Source organism: Anomaloglossus baeobatrachus, chromosome 4, assembly GCF_048569485.1.
Source record: "Anomaloglossus baeobatrachus isolate aAnoBae1 chromosome 4, aAnoBae1.hap1, whole genome shotgun sequence".
Taxonomy (NCBI): domain Eukaryota; kingdom Metazoa; phylum Chordata; class Amphibia; order Anura; family Aromobatidae; genus Anomaloglossus; species Anomaloglossus baeobatrachus.
In genome coordinates, this window is record NC_134356.1 from 150,010,756 (window position 1) to 150,024,099 (window position 13,344).

The 13,344-nt window shown below is 47.5% G+C and overlaps 1 protein-coding gene across 6 annotated transcripts in view; it reads left to right on the top strand.

The window, feature by feature from the left end:
* Positions 1–13,344, top strand: part of TENM2 (teneurin transmembrane protein 2) — a 4,009,156-nt gene that overhangs the window by 3,374,320 nt on the left and 621,492 nt on the right. The gene's annotated exons all lie outside the window — the stretch shown is intronic.

Sequence of the window (13,344 nt, forward strand, 5' to 3'; positions counted from 1 at the left end):
TCCTTTGAGCATGTCAGTGTACCGGCGAGATACTCTGGCACAAGGTTGACTTCCCAGTTCCTGCATGTTGGCGCTCTTTACAGAGTCAGCCCACATGCAGGGACTAGATGCCACAGCCGGTGAATAGCGACACCTGACGTCACCGCTTACAGCCGGCAGCCTCTGCTCACGGATTAGACTGCACGGAGCAGCAGCGTCTCCCTCCCATGCAGTGCTGTCTCATGTAGCAGAGCTGCATGGGTTGAAGGAGAGAGAAGACAGAAGAGCAGGATCATGGAGGGCTGAGAGTGAGTAATAAACATGGAGTCTCTAAGTGTGTCTGTGTATTTGTTTCTATTAAAGTATTTTTTCTCTGTGTGGTGTCTTTTTTTTAACCCTTTATTAGAGATTCTTAATGGCCAGGTCAAATTTGCCTGACATTAAGAATCTCTGGCTTAATACTAGCTAGTAAAACAAACTCATTATTACCCAGCAAGCCACCTGGCTTCAGGGCTGCTGGAAGAGTTGGATACAGCACCAGATGATGGCGCTTCTATGAAAGTGCCATTTTCTGGGGTGGCTGCGGACTGCAATTCGCAGCAGAGGAGCCAAGAAACCTCAGGCCAACCTGTGCTGCGGATTCCAATCCCCAGCTACCTAGTTGTACCTGGCTTGACACAAAAATGGGGCAAAGCCCATGTCGTTTTTTTTTAAATTATTTCATGAAATTCATGAAATAATTAAAAAAAGGGCTTCCCTATAATTTTAGTTCCCAGCCGGGTTCAAATAGGCAGCTGGGGGTTAGGGGCAGCTGTACCTGCCTGCTGTACCTGGCTAGCATACAACAATATGGCGAAGCCCACATCATATTTTTTAAAAAAAAATTTTGCCAAAAAAAATAAAAAATGCTTCTCTGGATTTTCCATTGCCAGTGAAGATAGCACCAAGCAGTGGGAGTTAGCAGCCAGTAGCTGCTTGGATTACCCTCAGCTAGCAATACAAAAAATGCAGCGGGAGGCCAAATATTTTTTTTTTTTACTATTTATTTAAATAACTAAAAAAAAAAATGGGCTTCCCTGTATTTTGATTGCCTGACATCACAGTACTGTAAAAATAAATCATTAAAAAAATGACGTAGTGCTCTGCGGTATTTTTGATTCTCAGCCCAGATAAAGCAGACAGCTACGGGTTGCCACCCCCATCTGCCTGGCGTTACCTTGGCTGGCAATCAAAATACAGGGAGGCCCATAAATTTTTTTTTATTTAAAAAAATAGTTAAAAAAAAAAAATTACGTGAGGTCCCCCCATTTTTGATAGCCAGCTACGGAAAGCAGATGGCTGTAGCCTGAAAACCACAGCTGGCAGCTTTACTGTGGTTGGTGATCCAATCTGGAGGTCACCCCAGGCTCTTTTTTATAATTCTTTTATAAATAATAATAATTACAAAAAAAAGTAGTGTCCCCCCCAAATTGGATCACCAGCGAAGGTAAAGCGGACAGCTGTGGTCTGGTATTTTCAGGGTGGGAAGGTCCATAGTTATTGGCCCTTCACAGCCTAAAAATAGCAGGCCGCAGGTGCCCCAGAAGTGGCGCATCCACTAGATGCGCCAATCCTGGCACTTCACCCCAGCTCATCCCGGGCCCTGGTGCGGTGGCAAACGGGGTAATAAATGGGGTTGATACTAGCTGTAAGGTCACCTGACATCAAGCCCAGGAGTTTGTGATGTCATGGCGTCTATCAGATACCCGACATCACAAGCTGTCAGTACTAACAAAAAAAATAGACAACAAAAAAAAATTTGCAAAAACACTCCCTCTTTCACCAATTTATTGTAAGGAAAAAAAATAAGGGGGACCCATGACGACTCTGGACCGTCTAGAATATGGGGGGGGGACACACTCAGGGAACGTATCCCCCATTTTCTAGGAGTGCAGACCCTCTATGTGAGGAGTGAGGGTGCAATGAATCTGCACCCACTCTCCCTGGGTCGACAGCAGCAGAGTCCATGTCGTAACTGTTGCTACGAAAGCTGCAATGCCCTGCTCATGAGGTAAGGGCATGCCTAATCAGGAGAACTATACTACATTTCCAAAAAAAGGTATTTACCAATATTATTGCTATTACACCTACCATATATTGGGGATAGGATCTTGGAGATGGAATACCTCTTTAAGTCCAGTAGTTATCCTGCTGAATGAATACTAAACAACAGAGCTCACTATTTAGACATGTTTTCTTTTGGTGTATAACGGATTGTCATGTTTGGCAGTCGTTCAGTAGGGCAACTATAAAAGCAAATACCTCCATTTGGAAATGTAGTATAGCTCTCCTGATCAACTATGTTCCTTACCTCATGAGCAGGGCATTGCAGTAGCTTACAGATGCATGGTTACCACCACTCACTGTGACTGAAGACAGGAAGCTGAGCTGACAGCCGCTCTGTGCATGCGGCAGCATCTATTGTGAAGGAGGGGGCCGCAGGGGATCAACATTGCACAGATACCGTGGGACACTGGGGAACACCGGTGGGGTTATAGGGGGTGACCTGGCAGGGCCTGGGGAGGAGTTCTCTGTCGCATGTGTCATGGCACATGCGACAGAAATCAGAGGAGTAGGGTGAATGCGGCTGGCGCGCTGCTGTGCGCACGGCCATCTTGGATTTCCGGGAGTGGGTCGGGGGGCACTTTGGCGACACCGGGGGACTGGAGGGGACCGGGGAGGAGATTTATCTCCCATCTGAGATGTTTGTTCATGCCAGATGGGAGATAAATAATTTTTTACTGGCGCTGTCAATTACTGTAACGTGATCATCGGTATACATTGTATACCGGTGATCACGGGAGCGGGGACTGGAAACACCAGCCTGAATTATGATCTCCAGAGTCTCAGCTACCCCCTGAAACCCCGGAGATTTTCTGACGCTGGGGAGCACTATTCACTTATTTCTGCCTGCTGTTTATAAACGGCAGATCAGAATAAGGCTACATTCACATGACGGATCAGTTTTTGCGGTCCGCAAAAAAACGGTCCATTCTTTTCACGGATGCATCCGTATGGCATCCGTTTCCGTTCCGTTCCGTATACGGTCCGTATGTCATCCGTTTGTCATCCGTGTGCCTTCCGTTTTTTTTGCGTACCACAAAAAAACTGAAGGAGGGAAAATACATAAATTTCCCCAGGATCCATAGCTTCAACCTACATGAGGCGGTCACATGTTCACTCCAGTGCCATTTTCTACTGCTTTTCACAGCGTAGAGCGCTCTGGTGATTTTCCTGTGCTTGTACACTTCATATCAGTCTTTTCTGTCATTATAATGACACATAAGACACATAATGTCCCTCTCTCCTGCATTTTGTAATTTTGCACCCTTTGGTGCCTTTCATGTTGCACTAAGGGGTGCTTAGCCTTGTATTTAGCCAAAAAAATAAATAAATTTAAAAAAAAAAATGACGTGGGATTCTCCTTATTTTTGATAGCCAGCTAGGGTAAAGCAGATGGCTGCAGCCTGCAGACCACAGTTGGCAGCTTCACCTTGGCTGGTAACTTAAAACAGAGGGCTCCCCATGCTGTTATTTTAAATTAAATAAATAATTTAAAAAAAAAAAAAACATGTAGGAGTCCCCCCAAAATTGGATCACCAGCCAAGGTAAAGTGGACAGCTGAGGTCTGATATTCTCAGACTAGGGAGGTCCATGGTTATTGGACTCTCCCCAGCCTAAAAATAGCAGGCCGCAGCCGCCCCAGAAGTGGCGCATCCATTAGATGCGCCAATCCTGGTGCTTCACCCCAGCTCATCCCGTTGCCCTGGTGCGGTGGCAAACGGGGTAATATATGGGGTTAATACCAGATGTGTAATGTCACCTGGCATCAAGCCCTGGGGTTCTGTAACGCCTGCCTGGATCCACAGACTCAGATGGCTGTAACGGGGAGGCTAGAAGGAAGCCACTCACCAAGTAGGACCCCCAGAACCCTGAAACCCTTTAACCCTATACAGGGATTTGGAATTACACAGGGAACTGGAGATCACTACCTGTGGAAAGCTGCAGTCCGATGAGGGTAGTCGTCAGGCAGGGTCAAACCAGGAATAGCGGAACAGGGACAGAATCGGCAGGCAGTGACGTAGTCAGCAAACGTAGCAGAGGTCAGATCCGGGTCGGGCAGCAAGGTACACGCAGAAGTCAACACACAGGAATCACCAACAGAATAGGATGTACCAGGAGCCAGGAAAATCAGAACTATATCTGGCAGTAATCATGTGACAGGAGGGGAAATAAGAAGGGTGTGGTGTCTTCCCATTGGCTGTAGCTGAATGCTGGCAACTTCAGCTGGAAGACACATGCCACCCACAGTCAGCCAGCAGTACTGCAGATCCCAAGCTAACCCAGCCCAGTGGATGATCGGAGCCTGCGCCCACTGGTGCTGCTGGCATCGACTTCTCTCCCATCACCAGCACCATCTACGGCAGGAACACGGCATCGCCTGGCGATCGGAGCAGAAGTCGCTGGAGCAGACTCCGGCGGTGACGTAACAGTACCTCCCCCTCCACGAGGGGCCTCCGGACCCTCAAAACCAGGCTTCCCAGGAAATTGGAGGTGAAACCGTCGGACCAGAGCCCTAGCATGAACATCGCTCGCAGGGACCCATGACCTCTCCTCGGGGCCGTAACCCCTCCAATGCACCAAATACTGTACCGCACCTCTGACAATACGGGAATCAAGTATCCTCTGTACCTCATACTCCAAGTTACCTTCCACCAAAACAGGAGGAGGAGGGTCACTGACTGGAAGAATGGGGACACAATACAACTTGAGGAGGGACTTATGGAACACATTCGATATCTTGAAGGATGGGGGGAGTTGCAGGCGGAAAGCTGTGGGATTAATTACCTCGATTATCTCGTAAGGTCCAATAAATCTCGGACCCAACTTAGCAGAAGGGACCTTGAGTTTAATATTCTGTGTGGATAACCATACCTTGTCCCCAACTCCAAGGCTAGGGCCCTTGGAACGTCTCTTATTAGCAGAGGAGGCTTGACCAACCTTTGCCTTCTTCAGGTTCTCTTTCACCTCAGACCAGATAGCCTTTAATTTGTCCACAGTTGAGTCAGCCTCAGGAGTATCCACCACAGCAGAAGAAAAAGAACCAAAACATGGATGCAACCCTAAATTGCAGAAAAAGGGGGTAGTCTTGATGGATTCCTGATACTGATTATTGAAAGCGAACTCAGCTAGCGGCAGATATTCCACCCAGTCAGACTGACGGTCAGACACATAACACCGGAGATATTGTTCAAGGGTTTGATTGGAACGTTCGGTCTGACCATTGGTCTCTGGGTGGTAGGCAGATGAAAAAGACAGCTCTATATTGATCTTTTTACAAAACGCCCTCCAGAATTTCGAGACGAACTGTGTTCCTCGGTCAGAAACAATATTTTCCGGAACCCCGTGTAACCGCACAATATGCCTAATAAACAACTTGCTAAGAGTTTCAGAATTGGGTAATCCGGACAGAGGAACAAAATGACATTGTTTGCTGAATCTATCCACTACTACCCAGATACAAGTCTTCCCTTCTGAGGGTGGAAGGTCAGTGATGAAGTCCATGGAGAGATGTGTCCAAGGGCTTACTGGAGTAGGTAGGGACTGGAGAAATCCGGCAGGGAGGGTACGGGGTGTCTTGGCTCGAGCACAAGTTTCAATATAGCAAAATACCAGAGGTAGTCCACAGTAATCGCAACAAATTAGCTGGACCAAATACGGAGCTATAGAAAAAATATTTTACACATAAAACATAACTTTTAATTCATACAAGGAATAAAAGTGAAATAAAATTTACTAGTGAGCATTAAAACCAGAGGTGCCAATAGTCCAATCCTTCGGACCATATCAGGCTAAGGGCACAATTAATAGGCCCAGAAGTACGGTCTGTCTCAGCTTACTCCAAGCAAGGTGTAATGGAACACTCAAACCTTCTAGCAAACCAATCAGCTGAGAAAGAAAAGGTGTAGACACAAAAAGTCCCAATCAAGACCCCCTATAGGGAGGGGGAGGGGTTTCACCAGTGTGTCACAGGCAGTATAAACTGGTACCTAAGTTAAGCCATAGAGTATCCCACGTCATATGGGAACGGTCTTACCAGGTCCAGGATTTAATATCAGGCATACAAACAGGGTACCGGCTCTTGAAGGGGGCTGTCAGTCAGCACATCAAATCCCATACGTGCCGGGAAACCCGTATCAGGCATATAGATGGATGTTCCCACTCCCAACGTTTCACAAACAGATCATCAGGGGAGTCAAAGTGGGGTATCAAAACCGGCTGTTGCTGAGTGTCATCATAACGCAACAGTCCATGAATGCCCAGGTCACTAAGGAAAAATGTAGAAATAAACAAGGGGTAAGCCCTGGAAGCTACCTACCAGGCCGTAGTCAACAAGCCCCATGGTTCAAAAGACTCACCGCACTATGGCGTATATCCAGACCTATTTCAAAGTTGCCGCGCTCGGCGCCCAGACGGACGCTCCATATATAGCCCAGCGCATGCGCAATAAGGTCAGAATTTTCATGACGCGTACTCCCAGAAGACCGCTGGACCGGAAGTACCGCGTCATCCACCGCCGCATCACAAGAGAAACACAGCAGTCACTGCCTGGTGTCGTCACATCCAGGTGAGTGGAACGCAAGCTACCCTCCCACAGAGATGCATATGGCGTCACCATAGCAATATGGGCGCCGCTTATGATAGCCGTGATGTACATTATAGATATCAGGCATGGAGGTACAAGGCCTCAACATGCCAGTATTAATCAGTATAGTCATTGGTCAGGCAATTTCATCAGAAGGGGCCTAGGCATATGTGGCCGCCAGGATGTTTAACAAAAAAATCTGTATATACACTATTATTGTTCTGAATTATGAAAGAAAATAAAACCAGATTTTTTGCTCAAAAAGAGCACCGAGGAGACCATAGGGCTAAACAATACAGCCACAACGATGTTCCACAAATACCCTGTATATAGTCAGAAGCAATATCCCAGGAAGTGATCAAAAGGGCAATACAGAGGGGGCCTGGAAATATATATTAAGGTAAACAATGCCGCGGGGGGGGGGGGGGTGTTTAGAATATCTAAGGTGCACACTACGGACTGTCCCTGCCAGAGAAGTATCCCTACCTAACATGTGGGGGTCGGCACCCTAACAGTCCTGCGCTTATGGTGCCCCCACTCGGGCGTCGGCTGGCCCTCCTAACAAGTACCCTACTTCTAAGGTGCTCCTAAAAAAGGGGTAAAGGAAAGGGATTCATTTAATCCCGCCGGAGCCATGGTATCCAGGCTGAAAATCCAGAAGCATTCTTTCTGGAGGATAACCTTATCCCAATTCCCACCACGCAGAGGGGGATGGATTAGGTCAATGCCCATTATTTTAAAGCTTCCCAGATCGCCATTGTGGAAAGCATTAAAATGTCTCGCCACTGGGGTGTCGTTTTTCTTAATGATGTCATTCTTGTGTTCCCCCCACTCTGAGTCTCAGCTCCCTGATGGTCTTACCAACGTACAATTTGCCACAGCCACAACTAACCATATACACCACCCCTTTCGACTTGCAGGTTATAAGTGACCTCACGGAAAATGTTTTGTTGCCCTTGGAGTTTGTGAATTCCTTCCCTTCCTCCATAAATCTGCAGTTGATACAATCGTGGCATTTGAAACAACCCTTTACACCACTCTTGGTCACAGTTGCCCTGTTTTCCTGAAAGTGACTATGTACAAGTCTGTCGCCTAAGGATTTGGCCTTTCTATAAGTGATGGACGGATGACTAGAAAGATGTTTATCAACTGTGGGGTACATATGTAAAATAGGCCAATATTTGGACAGTATTCTCCGCAGGTCCGTTGCACCGTTGTTATATGTTGTAATAAATCTCGAAACATCAGGGGTGGCCACATTACTTTGGTTAGGGTTTAGTAGACCATCTCGATCCAAATTGCATGTCGATTTGTACGCTTTTTTGATCACCTCCTCGGGATAGCCTCTCTCTCTCAGGCGTCCCGTCAGGTCCGCCGCTTGTGTGAGAAAAGTAGCATCGTCAGAGCAATTTCTCCGCATCCTCACAAATTGTCCCTTAGGGATCCCCCTTTTAAGAGGACCAGGATGGGCACTCTCCCATTTTAACAAGGAGTTGGACGAGGTAGCCTTTCTATAGGTGGTTGTTTTTAGACGACCCTCTGGTCCCCTTCCCACCAAAACATCAAGGAAGGCCAGTCTATCTCCACCTATTTCGCTGGTGAAGTGCAAACCGATTTTGTTGTTATTCAATTTGGTCATAAATGCATGAAAGTCTATCTCAGATCCCTTCCAGATCACGAAGACGTCGTCTATGTATCTAGCCCACAGAACTACGTCTTCGGTATCAATTGACCCGCCAAAGACCATCTTCTCCTCCCACCAGCCCAGGAGGAGGTTAGCATACGATGGGGCACAGCATGTCCCCATCGCAGTCCCCCTGAGCTGATGGAAGAACCTCCCACCAAAGGTAAACACATTCTTGGTGAGACAGAAGGTGAGGGCCTTAATGACAAAATCGTTATGTTGGGTGTACTGACTCCCTCTGGTACCAAGAAAGAATTTCACCGCCTCCACTCCAGCCGTATGGGGTATAGAGGAGTACAAAGCCTCTACGTCAATGCTGCACAGCAGCATGCCGTCCTCCAAAAAGATGTCATCGATTCTATGTAGGAAATCGGTTGTGTCTCTTAAGTAGGAATTAAGGGAAAGCACGAAGGGTCTCAAAATCCTGTCTACGTAAATACTCAGTTTCTCTGTTATACTGCCTATACCTGACACAATCGGGCGACCCTTTAGGGGGTTACATCCCTTGTGTATTTTTGGTAAAATATAAAAGGTCGCCATTACTGGAAAGGCAGGCAACAGGTAATCAAATTCATTTTTGTCCAGAATGTTCATGTCCAGGGCTTCAACTAACATGCTTTTTAGTTCGTTCATAAAGCCTACAATCGGACTCGAGTCTAGTCTCGCATAGCATGCCTCATCATTAAGAATGTTGAGACAGATGTTCTTATAGTCATTGGAGTCCAGTATCACCACATTACCCCCTTTATCGGAGGGCTTTATGGTGATACTGGAGTCCTTTTCAAGACTCTGTAAACTGAGCATTTCAAGCCGTGACAGATTATAGTGACCCCTACGTGTTGCTTGGAGTAAGCTGAGACAGACCGTACTTCTGGGCCTATTAATTGTGCCCTTAGCCTGATATGGTCTGAAGGATTGGACTATTGGCACCTCTGGTTTTAATGCTCACTAGTGAATTTTATTTCACTTTTATTCCTTGTATGAATTAAAAGTTATGTTTTATGAGCACAAGTTTCAAAAGCCAGTACATATTCCTTACAATCTTTCGCTACGGTTGGCCACCAAAAATTCCTGGTTACTAATTGGAGGGTATTGCCGATACCAGGGTGACCTGCCAGCACAGAATTGTGGGATTCCTGGAGTACCCGTAGGCGCAGTGAGGGGGCGACAAACAGTTTATGGACAGGGGTGGTTTCAGGAGCTTGGTCTTCGGCATTATGGACCTCTTCTATCAAATCTAAGGAAACCGATAGCCTTTAGCTAAAATATGCTCTGGTTCAGAGTTTTCAGACTGAGAGGGACAGATGCTACGAGAAAGTGCATCAGCTCTGGTGTTCTTGGTACCGGGCCGGAATGTTACCACAAAATCAAATCTGGAGAAGAACAATGCCCACCTAGCTTGCCTAGGATTGAGTCTCTTAGCAGATTCCAGATAAGTGAGGTTCTTATGGTCTGTAATTACTGTGACCTTATGTTTGGCGCCTTCGAGGAAGTGGCGCCATTCCTCGAAGGCCCATTTAATTGCCAACAGCTCACGATTACCAATATCATAATTTCTCTCTGTGGGAGAAAACTTGCGGGAAAAGAAGGCACAAGGACGAAGCTGAGTGAGAGACAGAGTACCTTGTGATAGTACCGCTCCCACTCCAACCTCGGATGCATCGACTTCCACAATAAACGGACGCATAAGGTCAGGCTGAACCAGAATCGGGTCTGAGGAGAAACATTCTTTTAATTTTGAGAAGGCATGGATCGCCTCTGGCTTCCAATTAACCACATCAGCCCCCTTTTTAGTCAAATCGGTGAGGGGTTTGGCAATTTTGGAAAAATCTCTAATGAATTTGCGATAATAATTAGCGAATCCAAGGAAACGCTGCAAGGCTTTCAGAGACTTAGGTTGCACCCACTCCTTAATCGGTTGAAGCTTAGAGGGATCCATGCGGAAGCATTCTGCAGACAATATATAACCCAGGAAATTAACCTCTGCCTCAAAAAAAAACACATTTCTCATATTTAGCAAATAGGGAATTCTCCCTGAGTCTCTGGAGTACAGTGCATACATGTTGGACATGTGACGTAGCATCAGGAGAATAAATCAGGATATCATCCAAATAGACCACCACATATTGACCACAAATATCTCTGAAAATGTCATTTACAAAGTTCTGGAACACAGCCGGCGCATTACTCAATCCAAAAGGCATTACCAGATACTCATAGTGTCCCTCTGGAGTATTAAATGCAGTTTTCCACTCATCATCTTCTCTGACACGGATGGGGTTATATGCACCCCTGAGATCTAGCTTGGTGAACCACCGGGCTCCTATGAGCTGGTTAAACAGATCGGGGATGAGTGGCAGAGGGTACTGATTCTTTACAGTAATAGCATTCAGTTCACGGTAGTCAATACAAGGTCTGAGGCCACCATCTTTCTTATCAACAAAAAAGAATCCAGCGCCGACTGGTGACCTGGATGGTCTGATGAACCCTCTCTGCAGACTGTCTGCTATATAATCTTTCATGGCCTGACACTCCGGACCAGAAAGATTATACATTTTACCCTTGGGGAGTCGGGAATTGGGGACCAAATCTATGGGACAGTCATAATCTCTGTGCGGAGGTAATTTTTCAGATTCAGATACAGAAAACACATCAGCAAATTCCCTGAATGCATAAGGTATGAAGATAGGTTCAGCTCTAGTCAGGTTCACAGATAAAGACATGCACGTCTCCTGACACTCAGGGCTCCAGCGCACAATCTCACCCTGGTGCCAGTCTATGACCGGGTTATGTTTACACAGCCAAGGCATGCCCAAAACCACCGCTGACATCAGATTCTCAAGAACAAAAAATGACACGGATTCTACATGCCGAGCACCAACAAGCATGGAGATCTCTGGAGTTACAAAAGTAACCACACCCTGCGTGAGGGGTGTACTGTCAATAGCAGAGATTCTAATAGGTGCATTTAACCTGAGCAAAGTCAAACCCAGCTCTTTTGCTACAATAGTGTCTATAAAATTAGCAGCAGAGCCACAATCAACAAAGGCCTGCAGCCGTACAGCTTTTCCCTGGTGAGACAATGAGACAGGTAACATTAACCTCATAGGGTCTGCAGGAAGTACCTGGGCACCTGAGTGGGTATCCTGGGGTCCGCTCAGGTGGTGCTGCTGCCTTGGAAGCAATTGCCTCTTTGATCCAGGCACTCCACCACGTAATCTTCTCCCTTGCAGTCGACGGGACTCTGGACATGCTGAGGTAGGTAGTGCAGCGGGGGCTTGGACCTGAGCAGACCTGAGATCCTGCACTTGCTGTGTCAGTCCATGTACAAGCCCAGAAAGGGTGTGCACCTGATTCAGCACAGCATGGAGAGAATCCATTTTTTTTTTCTCTCCTGGTTAGAGGGCCAGATATAATGTAACGCCTGCCTGGATCCACAGACTCAGATGGGCTGTAACAGGGAGGCTAGAGGGAAGCCACTCACCAAGTAGGACCCCCAGAACCCTGAAACCCTTTAACCCCTATACAGGGATTTAGAATTACACAGGGAACTGGAGATCACTACCTGTGGAAAACTGCGGTCCGATGAGAGTAGTCGTCAGGCAGGGTCAAACCAGGAATAGCGGAACAGGGACAGAATCGGCAGGCAGTGACGTAGTCAGCAAACGTAGCAGAGGTCAGATCCGGGTCGGGCAGCAAGGTACAAAAACAGTAGGCACAAAGGTAGTCAAAAACACGCAGAAGTCAACACACAGGAATCACCAACAGAATAGGATGTAACAGGAGCCAGGAAAATCAGAACTATATCTGGCAGTAATCATGTGACAGGAGGGGAAATAAGAAGGGTGTGGTGTCTTCCCATTGGCTGTAGCTGAACGCTGGCAACTTCAGCTGGAAGACACATGCCACCCACAGTCAGCCAGCGGTACTGCAGATCCCAAGCTAACCCAGCCCAGTGGATGATCGGAGCCTGCGCCCACCGGTGCTGCTGGCATCGACTTCTCTCCCATCACCAGCACCATCTACGGCAGGAACACGGCGTCGCCTGGCGATCGGAGCAGAAGTCGCTGGAGCAGACTCCGGCGGTGACGTAACAGGTTCATGATGTCAGGCGTCTATCAGATACCCGACATCACCAACCCAGTCAGTAATAAAAAATCCAGGTCTGGTGTAATCCAAGGGGTCCCACGACGATCCATACCATAGTCCATGTCCCAGTCAATGAAAAACAGAATGTTCCATATTGGCTGGGGGAGCCATGCAGTGACCTGAGCTAACATCAATAGGTCAGTCCAGATCACTGCAGGGCATGATGAGTGCAGCTGCCAGGAGGTTAACGAGGTACATTACCTGTGGTGATCGCTGCACTCCTGACAGCAGCGCTGTCACGGAGTTCAATGACCGCCGCCTTCACAAACCAAGTATCGCGAGCGGCCCGTGACGTCACCGCTAGTCACAGTCTCGGGTCGGTAGCGAGAGGAGATGTGACAAATGGCGGCCATGGAAGACCGTGACGGCGCTGACGTCAGGAGGGCAGGACTTCATCATCACAGGTAAGGAACTTTACTAACCTCCTGACGGCAGCGCTTGTCATCCCTGCGGCTGCCGACACTGCATTGCGGGCAGCTGCGGACACATTACAGTGCGGGCAGCTGCGGACACACTACAGTGCGGGCAGCTGCTGACACTGCAGTGCGGGCAGCTGCGGACACACTACAGTGCGGGTAACAGCTGACACTGCAGTGTGGGTAGCTGTGGACACACTACAGTGTGGGCAGCTGCTGACACATTACAGTGCGGGCAGCTGCGGACACACTACAGTGTGGGCAGCTGCGAGGCTGGGGCTAGAGTGGGACACAGACTGTAGCGGCATCCGACGGAAGATGTGCACATATAAACACTAAAAACACTACAAACATAAGTTAAAAAAGTATTCAAAATGAAGACATTAGCACATATTTGTACAAACATATATACGTACTTTTTATATATATTA